At 45.1% G+C, this 17,902-nt stretch overlaps 1 protein-coding gene across 2 annotated transcripts in view; it reads right to left on the bottom strand.

Moving 5' to 3' along the window:
* The window catches only part of tead1a (TEA domain family member 1a), a 121,047-nt gene extending 109,620 nt beyond the window's left edge, over positions 1-11,427 (bottom strand). For both annotated transcript variants that reach the window (XM_071416335.1, XM_071416337.1), the window contains exons 1-2: positions 11,268-11,427; positions 10,765-10,869 (exon numbers count right to left, since the gene is read on the bottom strand). The gene's annotated coding sequence lies outside the window, so the exon portion shown is untranslated. The remainder of the gene's footprint in view (positions 1-10,764; positions 10,870-11,267) is intronic.
* Between the last annotated feature and the right edge of the window lie 6,475 nt (positions 11,428-17,902).

The raw sequence follows: 17,902 nt of genomic DNA, 5'->3' as shown, positions 1-17,902 counted from the left end.
CACAACTGCTTAGCCAAGCACGACTCCAACACCATCATTAAGTTTGCTGATGACACAACAGTGGTAGACCTGATCACCGACAACAATGAGACTATAGGGAGGAGGTCAGAGACCTGGCAGTGTGGTGCCAGGACAACAACTCTCCCTCAATGTGAGCAAGACAAAGGAGCTGATCGTGGACTACAAAAAACGGCGGGCCGAACAGGTCGAGAGTTTCAAGTTCCTTGGTGTTCACATCACCAATGAACTATCATGGTCCAAACACACCATGACAGTCGTGAAGAGGGTACAACACTTTAATCCCCTCAGGAGACTGAGAAGATTTGGCATGGGTCCCCAGATCCTCAAAAAGTTCTACAGCTGCATTATCGAGAGCATCCTGACCGGTTGCATCACTGCCTGGTATGGCAACTGCTCGGCATCTGACCGTAAGGCGCTACAGAGGGTAGTACGTATGGCCCAGTACATCATTTGAGCAAAGCTTCCTGATATCCAGGACCTATATACTAGGTGGTGACAGAGGAAGACCCAAAAACAGGAGCGCCAAGCGGTACCGGAGCGGCAACTTTAGGACCAAAAGGATCCTTAACAGCTTCTACCCCCCAAGCCATAAGACTGCTGAACAATTAATCAAATGGCCCCCCGGACTATTTATATTGACCCCCCCCCCCTCTTTGTTTTTACACGGCTGCTACTTGCTGTTTATTATCTATGCATAGTCACTTTACCTCTACCTACATGTACACATGACCTCGACTAACCTGTACCCCTGCACACTGACTCAGTACTGGTACCCTCTGTATATAGCCTTGTTATTGTTATTTTATTGTGTTACTTTTTGTTGTGAGGGGTGTTGATACTGATGATAATGAAAGCACCCTCGTCTGTCCTTACCCTTCTAACCCTGTGGTTTGGTGTGTCCTAACCCTACAGTTACAGTGGTCTCAGGGTTGCTGTACAGGGCCAAAGTGCAGCCAGAAGAAGCTGGCAGGCAGAGGTTCCCTGCAGCTGCAGCTAGCGCTGGAGCAGATTCTCAGCTGTATGTTTTTAGGTGGCACCCACCATGTACCTTGTGGAGCTCAAAGTGCAGTGCATCAGACTGTGCTGAAACTCTCCCTTTGTGACACAGGGTATACCTCAGGGCACGGAGGGAGGCCCGGGGAACAAGCGCTTAGAGTGGCCGGCCCTCCTGCAGCCAGGTCCCCGGAGGACGCCCATTGTACCCCTGCTCTCCAAACAAAGCCTGTCCCCATGCCCCTGCACTAGCACTGCAACACACCAGCCCAGTGCACCACGCATTGTTGCTCTAACAAACCTGCTCCCAAATGTTTATTTCATATTAATTTTCTCTCTTCTCTTTTACACTCTATTTACTTTCTGTTGAATTGTCTCTCCCTCCCAAAATACATCCTTCCTCTGTGGCCACCACACATTTTATTTCCTGCAAGTATCACATAACAAGGCATCTTATCAGGCCAGAGAAATGAGACCTATCTTTCTCAGGCACTCTCTCAGCATTAATTTTCACTACTCTGAGAATAAGACGAGGAAAGGACAGAGGGACCGAATGGCACATCGTTAACACTGACACCTAATTTAGTTTCCATGACTTCTAAAAATGTTTAAAATGGCCATTTAAGACTTTAGAATAGCAGAGGGATGCCCATTTGCAATCAGATGAAATCGTGAGATTCTTATTTCACACAGCAGTGCATCCTTCCCCCACTAAGAAGGTGAATCACCTGTTCACCTGTTTCATAACACTGACGAGACTGTTGAAGAAAAAGCCCTTTATAATAAAGCCATAATAACATTTGCTATGTGGCATAGGCTAGAGTTGAGCAGAGGCATAGGCTAGAGTTGAGCAGAGGCATAGGCTAGAGTTGAGCAGAGGCATAGGCTAGAGTTGAGCAGAGGCATAGGCTAGAGTTGAGCAGAGGCATAGGCTAGAGTTGAGCAGAGGCATAGGCTAGAGTTGAGCAGAGGCATAGGCTAGAGTTGAGCAGAGGCATAGGCTAGAGTTGAGCAGAGGCGTAGGCTAGAGTTGAGCAGAGGCGTAGGCTAGAGTTGAGCAGAGGCGTAGGCTAGAGTTGAGCAGAGGCATATGCTAGAGTTGAGCAGAGGCATAGGCTAGAGTTGAGCAGAGGCGTAGGCTAGAGTTGAGCAGAGGCATAGGCTAGAGTTGAGCAGAGGCATAGGCTAGAGTTGAGCAGAGGCATAGGCTAGAGTTGAGCAGAGGCATAGGCTAGAGTTGAGCAGAGGCATAGGCTAGAGTTGAGCAGAGGCGTAGGCTAGAGTTGAGCAGAGGCGTAGGCTAGAGTTGAGCAGAGGCGTAGGCTAGAGTTGAGCAGAGGCGTAGGCTAGAGTTGAGCAGAGGCGTAGGCTAGAGTTGAGCAGAGGCGTAGGCTAGAGTTGAGCAGAGGCGTAGGCTAGAGTTGAGCAGAGGCGTAGGCTAGAGTTGAGCAGAGGCGTAGGCTAGAGTTGAGCAGAGGCGTAGGCTAGAGTTGAGCAGAGGCGTAGGCTAGAGTTGAGCAGAGGCGTAGGCTAGAGTTGAGCAGAGGCGTAGGCTAGAGTTGAGCAGAGGCATAGGCTAGAGTTGAGCAGAGGCATAGGCTAGAGTTGAGCAGAGGCATAGGCTAGAGTTGAGCAGAGGCATAGGCTAGAGTTGAGCAGAGGCGTGGGCTAGAGTTGAGCAGAGGCATAGGCTAGAGTTGAGCAGAGGCATAGGCTAGAGTTGAGCAGAGGCATAGGCTAGAGTTGAGCAGAGGCGTAGGCTAGAGTTGAGCAGAGGCATAGGCTAGAGTTGAGCAGAGGCGTAGGCTAGAGTTGAGCAGAGGCATAGGCTAGAGTTGAGCAGAGGCGTAGGCTAGAGTTGAGCAGAGGCGTAGGCTAGAGTTGAGCAGAGGCATAGGCTAGAGTTGAGCAGAGGCATAGGCTAGAGTTGAGCAGAGGCATAGGCTAGAGTTGAGCAGAGGCGTTTTAGGAACATTTGTTAGAAGGGTTCATAAAAAAAGTGCCCCTTAAAAAAACACATTTCATGCAATTCTACGTAAAAAAATATCTTAACAATGTTGTTTTTCAACATAGCTCATCTTGAGATAGGCTATTGCCAATAGGAGCGCGTCGGCCATCACCGTGAGTAGTAGCCTATGGCTTACAACATTAACAATGTCTACACTGTATTTCTGATCAATTTGATGTTATTTTAATGGACAAAAAATGTGTTTTTCTTTCAAAAACAAGGACATTTCTAAGTGACCCCAAACTTTTGAACGGTAGTGTATCTATTGGTTGTACAGACAGATTGGTCTTCTCTTTTCAGTAGGCAAAAACAGTACGTTTCTCCCGCAATTGTATTTTGAAATTTGTAAAAGGCAAACAGACAGCCGGAACCAACCATATAAATATAATCCATACATGGCAGTTCCCATTCAAGTCAGAACTGCCAGCCATTGCTAGTGTATCCATGAGTTTAATAGTCTAACTGCCAGGGTAAGAGGTTCTAAAACCCTTCTATGGATTATATGTCTATGACCACTACTGCAAAAAGCTGTACATTTGGCACCAGAGGGCCTTCCCAACTGTAGGCAACCAACTGGTAAGTGCCTAAATAAAAGGAAATATTTGAGTAAATGAGGGATACAAATAACATGTTATGGTGTGGGGTGCATTTTCCTGGCATGGTTTAGGTCCACTTGTAGAATCTATGCCACGGTGCATTGAAGATGTTCTGGCAGGTCTTGGAGGCCAAAGACCCTTTTAAGATACTATGTTGGTGTGTCCTGTATTTTGGCAGTTACCTGTATGTGCTTGTGATCAAATTTAATCCACAGTTATTTTTTAGAATGTATTGATCCTCTGTGGCAAAATAATGCTCTCTGGTGTATTTTGAACATTGAGAGTGGGCTCCTGCTGTTGGATAAGAAATTGGAATGTTTTATATTTTTTGCCCAGCCCTTGACTCACACAATTTACCAGTCACATTTTACTTATTATGCAGAGTATTTTAATTGTTTTATTACTCAGTTATCCAATCAAGGCAGGGGCCCCGATTTATCCACGTGTACCCCCTACCACGTCTCCTCCCCCCATCTGACGAATAGCAGAATGGCAGCAGCAGGCTGTTTATACCTCATTGAGAGCGGACTCCTGAATCCTCCTGTGGTTGGCAGTTGCATAAAAACATGTATTATATATATATATATATATATATATATATATATATATATACACATACAAAGTCAGAAGTTTACATACACCTTAGCCAAGTACATTTAAACTCAGTTTTTCACAATTCCTGACGTTTAATCCGAGTAAACATTCCCTGTCTTAGGTCAGTTAGGATCACCACTTTACTTAAAAAATGTGAAATGTCAGAATAATAGTAGAGAGAATTATATATTTCAGCTTTTATTTCTTTCATCACATTCCCAGTGGGTCATACACTCAATTAGAATTGTTGGTAGCATTGCCTTTAAATTGTTTAACTTGGATCAAACGTTTTGGGTAGCCTTCCACAAGCTTCCCACAGTAAGTTGGGTGAATTTTGGCCTATTCCTCCTGACAGAGCTGGTGTAACTGAATCAGGTTTGTAAGCCTCCTTACTCGCACACACTTTTTCAGTTCTCCCCACAAATTTTCTATGGGATTGAGGTCAGGGCTTTGTGATAGCCAGTCTAATACCTTGACTTTGTTGTCCTTAAGCCATTTTGCCACAACTTTGGAAGTATGTTTGTGGTCATAGTCCATTTGGAAGACCCATTTGCGACCAAGCTTTAACTTGCTCACTGATGTCTTGAGATGTTGCTTCAATATATCCACATAATTTTCCTGCCTCATGATGCCATCTATTTTGTGAAGTTGATGCCATCTATTTTGTGAAGTGCACCAGTCCCTCCTGCAGCAAAGCACCCCCACAACATGATGCTGCCACCGTGCTTCATGGTTGGGATGGTGTTCTTTGGCTTGCAAGTCTCCACCTTTTCCTCCAAACATGACGATGGCCATTATGGCCAAACAGTTCTGTTTTTGTTTCATCAGACCAGAGGACATTTCTCCAAAAAGTATGATATTTTTCCCCATGTGCAACTGCAAACCGTAGTCTGGCTTTTTTATGGTGGTTTTGGAGCAGTGGCTTTTTCCTTGCTGAGCGGCCTTTCAGGTTATGTCGATGTAGGACTCGTTTTACTGTGGATATAGATATTTTTGTACCCGTTTCCTCCAGCATCTTCACAAGGTCCTTTGCTGTTGTTCTGGGATTGATTTGCACTTTTCGCACCAAAGTACGTTCATCTCTAGGAGACAGAACGTGTCTCCTTCCTGAGTGGTATGCCAGCTGCGTGGTCCCATGGTGTTAATACTTGCGTACTATTGTTTGTACAGATGAACGTGGTACCTTCAGGCGTTTGGAAATTTCTCCCAAGGATGAACCAGACTTGTGAAGGTCTACAATTTTTTTTCTGAGGTCTTGGCTGATTTATTTTGATTTTCCCATGATGTCAAGCAAAGAGGCACTGAGTTTGAAGGTAGACCTTGAAATACATCCACAGGTAAACCTCCAATTGACTCAAATTATGTCAATTAGCCTATCAGAAGCTTCGAAGCCATGACATAATTTTCTGGAATTTTCCAAGCTGTTTAAAGGCACAGTCAACTTAGTGTATGTAAACTTCTGACCCACTGGAATTGTGATACAGTGAGTTATAAGTGAAATAATCTTTCTTTAAACAATTGTTGGGAAAATTACTTGTGTCATGCACAAAGTAGATGTCCTAACTGACTTGCCAAAACTACAGTTTGTTAACAAGAAATTTGTGGAGTGGTTGAAAAACATGTGTATGTAAACTTCCGACTTCAACTGTATATATACACACATACATACCCATACGGATTTACTTCCGGCGCCGAAAAGAGATGGCCGCCTCGCTTCGCGTTCCTTGGAAAATATGCAGTTTTTTGTTTTTTTATGTGTTATTTCTTACATCGGTACCCCAGGTAATCTTAGGTTTCATTACATACAGTCGGGAGGAACTACTGAATATACGATTAACGTCAACTCATCATCGTTCCTACCAGGAATATGACTTTCCCGAAACGGATCCAGTGTTTTGCCTTCCACCCAATACAATGGATCTGATCCCAGCCGGCGACCCTGTGCGACGCCGAAAAAGGGGCAAACGAGGCGGTCTCGTGGTCAGGCTTCGGAGACGGGCACATCGCGCTCCACTCCCTAGCATACTACTCGCCAATGTCCAGTCTCTTGACAATAAGGTTGATGAAATCCGAGCACGGGTAGCATTCCAGAGAGACATCAGGGATTGCAACGTGCTCTGCTTCACGGAAACATGGCTAACTCAAGGGACGCTAACGGAGTCGGTGCAGCCAGCTGGTTTCTTCATGCATCGCGCCGACAGAAACAAACATCTTTCCGGTAAGAAGAGGGGCGGGGGGGTATGCCTTATGATTAACGAGAAGTGGTGTGATCATCATAACAACACACAGGAACTCAAGTCATTCTGTTCACCTGATCTAGAACTCCTCACAATCAAATGTCGACCGCATTATCTACCAAGGGAATTCTCTTCAATCATAATCACAGCCGTATATATTCCCCCCCAAGCAGACACATCGATGGCCCTGAACGAACTTTATCTGACTCTTTGTAAACTGGAAACCACACACCCTGAGGCTGCATTCATCGTAGCTGGGGATTTTAACAAGGCTAATCTAAAAACAAAACTCCCTAAATTCTATCAGCATATCGATTGTGCTACCAGGGCTGGAAAAACCCTAGATCATTGTTATACTAATTTCCGCGACGCATATAAGGCCCTCCCCCGCCCCCCTTTCGGAAAAGCTGACCACGACTCCATTTTGTTGATTCCAGCCTACAAACAGAAACTCAAACAACAAGCTCCCGCGCTCAGGTCTGTTCAACGCTGGTCCGACCAATCTGAATCCACGCTTCAAGACTGCTTCGATCACGCGGATTGGAATATGTTCCGCATCGCGTCCAACAACAATATTGACGAATATGCTGATTCGGTGAGCGAGTTCATTAGGAAGTGCATTGACGATGTCGTACCCACAGCAACGATAAAAACATTCCCAAACCAGAAACCGTGGATTGACGGCAGCATTCGCGTGAAACTGAAAGCGCGAACCACTGCTTTTAACCAGGGCAAGGTGACCGGAAGCATGACCGAATACAAACAGTGTAGCTATTCTCTCCGCAAGGCAATCAAACAGGCTAAGTCCCAGTACAGAGACAAAATCGAGTCGCAATTCAACAGCTCAGACACAAGAGGTATGTGGCAGGGTCTACAGTCAATCACGGATTACAAAAAGAAAACCAGCCCCGTCGCGGACCAGGATGTCTTGCTCCCAGACAGGCTAAACAACTTTTTTGCCCGCTTTGAGGACAATACAGTGCCACTGACACGGCCCCCTACCAAAACCTGCGGGCTCTCCTTCACTGCAGCCGAGGTGAGTAAAACATTTAAACGTGTTAACCCTCGCAAGGCTGCAGGCCCAGACGGCATTCCCAGCCGCGTCCTCAGAGCATGCGCAGACCAGCTGGCTGGTGTGTTTACGGACATATTCAATCAATCCTTATCCCAGTCTGCTGTTCCCACATGCTTCAAGAGGGCCACCATTGTTCCTGTTCCCAAGAAAGCTAAGGTAACTGAGCTAAACGACTACCGCCCCGTAGCACTCACTTCCGTCATCATGAAGTGCTTTGAGAGACTAGTCAAGGACCATATCACCTCCACCCTACCGGACACCCTAGACCCACTCCAATTTGCTTACCGACCCAATAGGTCCACAGACGACGCAATCGCAACCACACTGCACACTGCCCTAACCCATCTGGACAAGAGGAATACCCATGTGAGAATGCTGTTCATCGATTACAGCTCAGCATTTAACACCATAGTACCCTCCAAACTCGTCATCAAGCTCGAGACCCTGGGTCTCGACCCCGCCCTGTGCAACTGGGTCCTGGACTTCCTGACGGGCCGCCCCCAGGTGGTGAGGGTAGGTAACAACATCTCCACCCCGCTGATCCTCAACACTGGGGCCCCACAAGGGTGCGTTCTGAGCCCTCTCCTGTACTCCCTGTTCACCCACGACTGCGTGGCCATGCACGCCTCCAACTCAATCATCAAGTTTGCGGATGACACTACAGTGGTAGGCTTGATTACCAACAACGACGAGACGGCCTACAGGGAGGAGGTGAGGGCCCTCGGAGTGTGGTGTCAGGAAAATAACCTCACACTCAACGTCAACAAAACAAAGGAGATGATTGTGGACTTCAGGAAACAGCAGAGGGAGCACCCCCCTATCCACATCGACGGGTCAGTAGTGGAGAAGGTGGAAAGTTTTAAGTTCCTCGGTGTACACATCACGGACAAACTGAATTGGTCCACCCACACAGACAGCGTTGTGAAGAAGGCGCAGCAGCGCCTCTTCAACCTCAGGAGGCTGAAGAAATTCGGCTTGTCACCAAAAGCACTCACAAACTTCTACAGATGCACAATCGAGAGCATCCTGTCGGGCTGTATCACCGCCTGGTACGGCAACTGCTCCGCCCACAACCGTAAGGCTCTCCAGAGGGTAGTGAGGTCTGCAGAACGCATCACCAGGGGCAAACTACCTGCCCTCCAGGACACCTACACCACCCGATGTCACAGGAAGGCCATAAAGATCATCAAGGACAACAACCACCCAAGCCACTGCCTGTTCACCCCGCTATCATCCAGAAGGCGAGGTCAGTACAGGTGCATCAAAGCAGGGACCGAGAGACTGAAAAACAGCTTCTATCTCAAGGCCATCAGACTGTTAAACAGCCACCACTAACATTTAGCGGCCGCTGCCAACATACTGACTCAACTCCAGCCACTTTAAAAATGGGAATTGATGGAAATTATGTAAAAATGTACCACTAGCCACTTTAAACAATGCCACTTAATATAATGTTTACATACCCTACATTACCCATCTCATATGTATATACTGTACTCTATATCATCTACTGCATCTTGCCATCTTTATGTAATACATGTACCACTAGCCACTAAACTATGCCACTTTATGTTTACATACCCTACAGTACTCATCTCATATGTATATACCGTACTCTATACCATCTACTGCATCTGCCATGCCGTTCTGTACCACCACTCATTCATATATCTTTATGTACATATTCTTTATCCCTTTACACTTGTGTGTGTGTGTAAGGTAGTAGTTGTGGAATTGTTAGGTTAGATTACTTGTTGGTTATTACTGCATTGTCGGAACTAGAAGCACAAGCATTTCGCTACACTCGCATTAACATCTGCTAACCATGTGTATGTGACTAATAAAATTTGATTTGATTTGATACGCACACACACTACATATATAATATATACTGTATATATTTCCTTAATGTATTTTTTGCTCCCTCTTAGGCCCCCCACTGGCCCAGGAGCTTCAGCCCGGTAAGACCCTGCATTAATCCAGCCCTGTTTCTAAGGCTGTGGAGACTGCTTTTCCCTGTACAAAGAAGCAAAAATAGCTGGCAACTTAAAAATCAACCATATTGTAATGCCATTGATAAGCTAAATGAACAGATAGCACTGACTAGGCACACAGGAGCCATATGGTGCTTCAACCACTACCGCCTGTTTCTGGTATAACAATAGGCTGGCCTAGACAGTGAGGCAGCCAAACAAATGGTCGTTAGTCCCCATTTCCACTGCGCGGAGGGGTAAGCGCAAATGTCAGGATTTGCATTTTTTCCCCCTCTACAGGTGCATGAAGTACTGAAACCAGATGTCAACGGACTGGAGAATAGGATGGTTTGCCCATGGTGATTCAACAGCTCCATACACTCACAGCCTAAACACAACAAAGACAATAAAATACCCCTTTCCATTCCTTCCTCCCCTTGTCCAATTTCCACACAGTCCTCTACTCCCAGAAATAAATAGTTTTGCACCTGCCACCATCTCTCTGATTTCAGAAGAGGTTTAATCTTCGATGTCCCTCTTGGCTAGACAAAATATTTATTTCAAGCTTTATTTTAAATGTAACAACTAATAAAGTCTACTTTTGGAAAGTGATAATCACATTAACTTTAGTGACATACCAATGGTCTGATTGAAAAACTGTTTCATAACACATCACGCTGGAAACAAATACCCAATTATCTAAATGAGATGAGATGTTTCACATTGTGCCCAAAAAAGTATTAGAATTCAAATGTAACTTCAGAAAGCAGGTTATTAACATTTGATTAAGCATGATCAAAACCAACTTCTAATCCATGGGTTCATGGATTAATTGCTGGCATATTTTCTCTGATGAGAGAATGGTGATTAATGCAGTATTTCATTGCATTTAATCACAGCACTGATAAACCAAATTACAAAAATATTTTCAGTTTTAAGATGATGTTCAAGCGTCTAGTTTCTTGCCCAGATTAATGAAATCACAGGAGGGTAGTAAGGTGCAGTATTACACAAGTGAATCATTTACAAAGGCTGCTCTGTATAAACTTTCTCATTCACACATAATACACCAGATAGTTAAAATAATGAAAAAAGTATGTTTATTTATATGGGAAATGTAAAACTAACTTTAAAGGAAAAGTCATTCGGGTGTAAATATCATACCCAACATTATTCCACACGCACCAAGTTACTGATAGAGATACAATATTTATATCAACGAAATTGTATATTTGAAGAATACAATGTATATTCTTACAGTACTTACAGTTATCAAAGGGCCAAATGAAAACCCGAGGATGCAACAAGTCCTTCTGACTCGTATGCTTTGTTGCGCACAGAAAGCAAAATATCTCTGACGGCAACTCCCTGCCTGTACGGGGAAAAACACAAAGATAATAACTTAGACGCATGTAAAGTAAACCATATGTGTTCTACAGTACTTGGTGGATACACTGTTGCAATATCCAACATTTTCTTCAGGAAAAATTAAAAAAATGTCAAAGATGTTCATGCAATGTCGGACGACGTCTATGGACAAAGTGAAAGGCACAGCACTCCGACGTAGGAGAGCTGGCACGCTCGCATAGTTTCTACAATTTATTTCACAAGTGGCTTAATTCTATTACATAAATAAGATAAATATTTGTGATATAGTAATCAACCTTCAATATTTATTTTCCAATTAAATCTGACCACTTTTGATCTTACAGTAGTCTACTATACAAACGCACCACAATAACTTTTCGTAAAAAGTAGTAGCAAACTTACCTTAAACACCTCTATTATGGTTAATTGTAACAATTTTCGCTGTATTTCGGTTTTGGTATAAGGGCTGAGATGTTGTTTTCAGAACTGCCAAGGATTTTTTTCTTCAGACCAGCCGGCTGAAGTGTGTAAAATTCACTGCGCATCTAGAGATGCGAAGTATGCCCGGAATGAGAGCAGGAATGAAATTAACGCAAAGATGGAGTTTGTGGGGCGGGGCGAGAGTGGCGTCATCATAAACTCTGATGCCACTGAGCTATACGGGTGGGAGGGACTGTACTTTTAACAAAACAGTACTGCACCCAAACTCCCTTCAAAGAAACGTAAAAAATCTGTGAGCATATTATAGTATATACGATCAATCTGTGATTTTTCTGTTTAGAAAAAAAATACCACTTAGATTCCAGGAATGATCCACCAACTAATAAGATTGTTGGTTGACAATATATTATCAATCAGATAAATGTCTTTCCAAACATATTTAGTAAAAAGAAAACCTGGCTGTTGGAATTTATTATGTAGCCTAAGAGATAATGTTCCTGTCCAAGTTGATTTTCAAGTTGCCTAGCAATGCACCTGCATTGTTATTATCATGGCATGTTTGTTTGTGTCACTATAATCTTCCCCCCTGCATCATCTCAAATCAAATATTATATCTCACATGCACGTGTTTAGCAGATGTTATTGCGGGTGTACCGAAATGCTTGTGTTTCTAGCTCCGACAGTGCAGTAATATCTAACAAGTAATATCTAACAATTTCACAACAAAACACCCAATACACACAAATCTAAAGTAAAGGAATGGAATTAAGAATATATAAATATTTGGGTGAGCAATGTCAGAGCGGCATAAACTAAGATACAGTAGAATAGGATAGAATACAGTATATACATATGAGATGAGTAATGCAAAATATGTAAACATTATTAAATCAAATCAAATCAAATGTATTTATAAAGCCCTTCTTACATCAGCTGATATCTCAAAGTTGTAACGGCAGCCTTCCCTCTCTTCACTAGAAGAGGGGGTGTAACAGGGATCAGACCAACACGCAGCGTAGCCAGTGCTCAACATGTTTAATACGAACGATAAACGTGAACACTTAACAAATACAAAATAATAAATGTGGCAAACCGATACAGTCCTAGCTGGTGCATAGAAAACACAAAGACAGGAAACAACTACCCACAAATCCCCAACACAAAACAAGCCACCTATATATGATTCCCAATCAGAGACAACACAAAACATCTGCCTCTGATTGAGAACCATATTAGGCCAAACATAGAAACGGACAAACAAGACACACAACATAGAATGCCCACCCAGCTCACGTCCTGACCAACACTAAAACAAGCACAACACACAAGAACTATGGTCAGAACGTGACAGTACCCCCCTCCTGAGGTGCGGACTCCGAACGCACCCCCCTAAAACTCAAGGGGAGGGTCTGGGTGGGCATCTGTCCGCGGTGGCGGCTCCGGCGCTGGACGAGGACACCACTCCACCATTGTCTTTGTCCCCCTCCTTTGGCGACCCTCGCCCCCGACCCTGGTCTAGGAACCTTCACAAAGGTCCCCCCTAGATTGAGGAGACAGCTCAGGACAGAGAGGCAGCTCCGGACTGAGTGGCAGCTCCGGACTGAGTGGCAGCTCCGGACTGAGTGGCAGCTCCGGACTGAGTGGCAGCTCCGGACTGAGTGGCAGCTCCGGACTGAGTGGCAGCTCATGACTGGAGGGCAGCTCATGACTGGAGGGCAGCTCATGACTGGAGGGCAGCTCATGACTGGAGGGCAGCTCCTGACTGGCTGGCGGCTCTGGCAGCTCCTGACTGGCTGGCGGCTCTGGCAGCTAGTGACTGGCTGGCGGCTCTGGCAGCTCCTGACTGGGACAGAAGGGCAGCTCTGACGGCTCGGGACAGACAGGCGGCTCAGATGGTGCTGGGCAGACGGATGGCTCAGATGGCGCTGGGCAGACGGATTGCTCAGATGGCGCTGGGCAGACGGATGGCTCAGATGGCGCTGGGCAGACAGCCGACTCTGACCTGCTGAGGCGCACAGTAGGCCTGGTGCGTGGTACCGGCACTGGAGGTACTGGGCTGGAGACACGCACCATAGGGAGAGTGCGTGCAGGAGGAACAGAGTTCTGGAGACGCACAGGAAGCCTGGTGCGTGGTGTAGGCACTGGTGGTACTGGGCTGGGGCGGGAAGGTGGTGCCGGATATACCGGACCGCGAAGGCGTACAGGAGCTCTTAAGCACCGAGCCTGCCCAACCTTAACTGGTTTAATGCTCCCCGTAGCCAGGCCAGTGCGGCGAGGTGGAATACCCCGCACTGGGCTGTGCTGGCGAACCGGGGACACCATACGTAAGGCTGGTGCCATGTACACCGGCCCGAGGAGACGTACTGGAGACCAGATGTGTTGAGCCGGCTTCATGGCACCTGGCTCGATGCCCACTCTAGCCCGGCCGATACGTGGAGCTGGAATGTACCGCACCGGGCTAAGCACACGCACAGGAGACTCCGTGCGCTCTTCCGCACAACACGGTGTCTGCCCGTACTCTCGCTCTCCACGGTAAGCCCGGGAAGTTGGCGCAGGTCTCCTACCTGACTTCGCCACACTCCCCTTTAGCCCCCCCCCCTCCAAGATTTTTTTTGGTGAGCCTCTCGGGCTTCCAGCCGCTCTGCCTTGCTAGCGCCTCATAATGCCGCCTCTCCACTTTTGCTGCCTCCAGCTCCGCTTTGGGGCGGCGACACTCCTCTGGCTCTGCCCAGGGTCCTTTACCGTCCAGAATTTCCTCCCATGTCCATCCCTCCTGGTACTGCTGCTGTCGCTGCTGCCTGTTGCTACGCTGCTTGGTCCGAGTTTGGTGGGTGGTTCTGTAACGGCAGCCTTCCCTCTCTTTAATAGAAGAGGGGGTGTAACAGGGATCAGACCAACACGCAGCGTAGCCAGTGCTCAACATGTTTAATTAAACGAATAAACAGTGAACACTACAAATACAAAATAACAAAATGTGGCAAACCGATACAGTCCTAGCTGGTGCATAGAAAACACAAAGACAGGAAACAACCACCCACAACTCCAACACAAAACAAGCCACCTATATATGATTCCCAATCAGAGACAACACAAAACATCTGCCTCTGATTGAGAACCATATTAGGCCAAACATAGAAACGGACAAACAAGACACACAACATAGAATGCCCACCCAGCTCACGTCCTGACCAACACTAAAACAAGCACAACACACAAGAACTATGGTCAGAACGTGACAAAAGTGGTGTACAGAAACCCAGCCTAAAACCCCAAACAGCAAGCAATGCAGGTGTAGAAGCATGGACTAGTGTTCCATTATTAAAGTGGCCAGTGATTTCAAGTCTATGTATGTGCTAGTGAACTGTACACCTACAACTGAGCCAACTTCTGACCTGCTCAACAAAGCATGGTTTTGACCATTGCAAAAGGCTGCGAGGTCATAAATGGACAGGGTGTTTATACAACCACTTGTTTGATTACATGTGTAAAAACAAACTACTCAATCAATCACAGGAAGATCAACCCACTCAAGTAGAGTATAGCGAAAAATGCCTGTCACGATGTGATGCACCCCTCCTAGGGATGGCATGGGAGAGCACTAGCAAGCCAGTGTCTCAGTAAGGGGGGTTTGTCACTCCTGTGCCTTGCCGTTCACCTTCGCTCCCCTGGGCCAGACTACACTGAAGAGATGTCTTCAGTAAAGTCTTAAAGGTTGAGACCGATTCCGCGTCTCTCACATGGATCGGCAGACCATTCCATAAAAATAAAGCTCTATAGGAAAGCCCTGCCTCCAGGAACAGTAAGGAGGCCTGCGTCTTGTGACCATAACATACGTGTAGGTATGTACGGCAGGACCAAATGGTGAGATGGGTAGAACCAAGTCCATGTAATGCTATGTAGGTTAGCAGTAAAACCTTGAAATCAGCCTTAGCCTTGGCAGGAAGCCAATGTAGCCACCATTTCTTAAATCACTCAGTGATACACACACATGCCTGTCACACACACACACACACAGGATAATGTGCTGCATTGCAAATATAATGCACAAGCAGAGACATTTTTACAGAAGCAGAAACATTATTAAAAAGTGTCATTTTCAAGCACAGATACCCTTGCCTGTCCATAAGTGTGTAACCTGTTGATGGTTATTGTTTTTGCTGACAAAGGTTGACCCCCCTTCACCCTGAGGTCAGGGGTTAAATGTGACCTCTACTAAGCCATGTTTTGAGAAGAACAGATAGATCATGGGAATTAAATACTGAATATAACATCTGGATAGGGGGAACTTGATATATGCTGTTGTATAATAAACATGTTATGGTGCTCTGCCTTAATTCCTTTTTCTCTGCCTTGGCCAGTGACAGTCCGATGGTTGCAGTATCATAAAGTGGCTACTTGATTTGAACATCATTTGTCATTGAGAGAAGATCTGGAAAATTAGATCTCAGTTTGTGAGCAGTCGCCCTCTTGTGGTCAGAGGAAAGCAGTGTTGATGGGGGTAAATAGAATGACAGGAAGGGATAGCGGCTATGCTTGAGCATCCAAATGCTTTCAGATCATTGACAATTGAGCCTCTGGGACAGTAAATTTCATTTGAGCCCTACAGTGATTGAGAATAATTTCATTTCTCATTTCTTCCAGGCAACATAAATTCACTTGCATTCATTATTACACTGTCGTTATACCAGAAGGTCATCTGAGGAGACATAAATATGACGGTTATCAATGCAAGCAGGTTCAGGATTTTACGACATTTAAAGCTCATAGTGAACTAAGCAGGAGTTCAGGTTAATTGTGTTAAAATGATCATATAACCCACTCGGTTTCTATAACTTAGATGGAGTCGCATTCACTCTGCACATTCATGTATTACAAATGGTCTGATGAAAGAAGGGTATGTACATTCATTGGATGACTGTGGTTCATCTCAGGGATTGTGTTACAGGATAACAGGTTAGCAGCAGACCTTTTCAAATGGGACATTTGAAGAGGTTGATGTCACGTTACACGTAAACACATGGATATGTTTGTGCACCAATCGTCTCTCTGATTCATAGTGCACAGGGCTGCCTGTAATGTTATGGATGAATGCCCCAGCCTTTGATGTTGGCCCTGGTTTCTTAAGAGCATGTGAAAATCCCAACAGAGTGAAGCCAGGTCACATGACCCATAACGAAAGCAGCCTAACGGAGCAGACATTGTGTCTATTTCGTTATCATGTTTAGCCTAGATGTGTTTAGCCATGTCCAAAAATAAATGATCAATCCTCACATGCAAATAAAAAGGGGGCCCGAGGTATCAAATTATTTTCTTTACATCTCTGCCAATGGTCCCTTAGCTCTCCTCTCCTGTGCTCTCTACATTATAATGCCTGCTGCTTGTTTCTAGAGGTGAGGTGTGAGAGGCAGATGCACAAACACTAGCTCTCTTGTGAGGACAGGTAATGAAGGAATAAAGGCAGAGAGGGATGTGGAGCAAGAGGGGTAATTGCCCTCTAACGGGGAAACCACTAGCATCCACGAGTCAAGACATCTTTACAAGAGCAGTCAATTACTCTGGTGTTCTTTTCTGCTCTTTTCTCTCTATTGGGTGGTAGTGTACTGAAATATATTGCGAAAACTACAAAATAAAAGCACAGCTGTATTCTCTTCTTACAGTGACATCCAAATATCATATAGCTAAAAGGCACATGACCTAATACATTGGTACACCGGGTAACCTTCAAATGATAAAATACAGAAAGAACCTATTTTTCCTGTTGTTTCCCAACCAGTAACCGACCACCTGCTACCAATCTTTAATAGTATTGTAGAGGTCACTCAGCTCTATTGTAGAAATATATGACAGGACATTTTCCGGAAGGCTGAGACCTGCTACAAACACTGTTCTAATCAAACCTTCCAAAATATCATATACTGTTCTGAAGAGGGAGAAATGAGTTTGAGACCTATGGTAACATTTACATTTACATTTAAGTCATTTAGCAGACGCTCTTATGACAGTAATGGAATAACATTCAATCAGCACAATATCCACATATTGATTGTTTTATTTCAGGATGAACAGATAAGTAATACAAACTATGGATAAATTAACTCTATTAATGTACCTACAGTAATTCAAGTACTGTCAGGGTTGTGTGCGGAGAATATTTGGAGTCAAACGCAGGACACAGGTGTTGAGCGAAACCACAGAGTTTACTCAAAATAAATGCACAATTCCACAAATGGAAAATAAACAGATACGTACACGTATCAAATACAACACCTAACGCACAAACACCTAAAGCCTATGGCTACCTTAAATATGTCTCCCAATCAGAGACAACAATAACCAGCTGTCTCTGATTGAGAACCAAATCAGGTAACCATAGACTTTCCTAAACACCTACACTCAACCATAGACAATCCTAGACACATACACTCAACACAAACCCATACACTAAAACCAACACCCCCTTTACCATAATAAACACCCAAAACACAAACATACCCCATGTCACACCCTGACCTAACTAAAATAATAAAGAAAACAAAGAATACTAAGGCCAGGGCGTGACATAACCCCCCCCTTAAGGTGCGAACTCCGGGCGCACC

This window comes from Salvelinus alpinus, chromosome 9, assembly GCF_045679555.1.
Source record: "Salvelinus alpinus chromosome 9, SLU_Salpinus.1, whole genome shotgun sequence".
In the NCBI taxonomy this organism is placed as follows: domain Eukaryota; kingdom Metazoa; phylum Chordata; class Actinopteri; order Salmoniformes; family Salmonidae; genus Salvelinus; species Salvelinus alpinus.
This window is presented reverse-complemented; position numbering and strand designations above follow the sequence as displayed.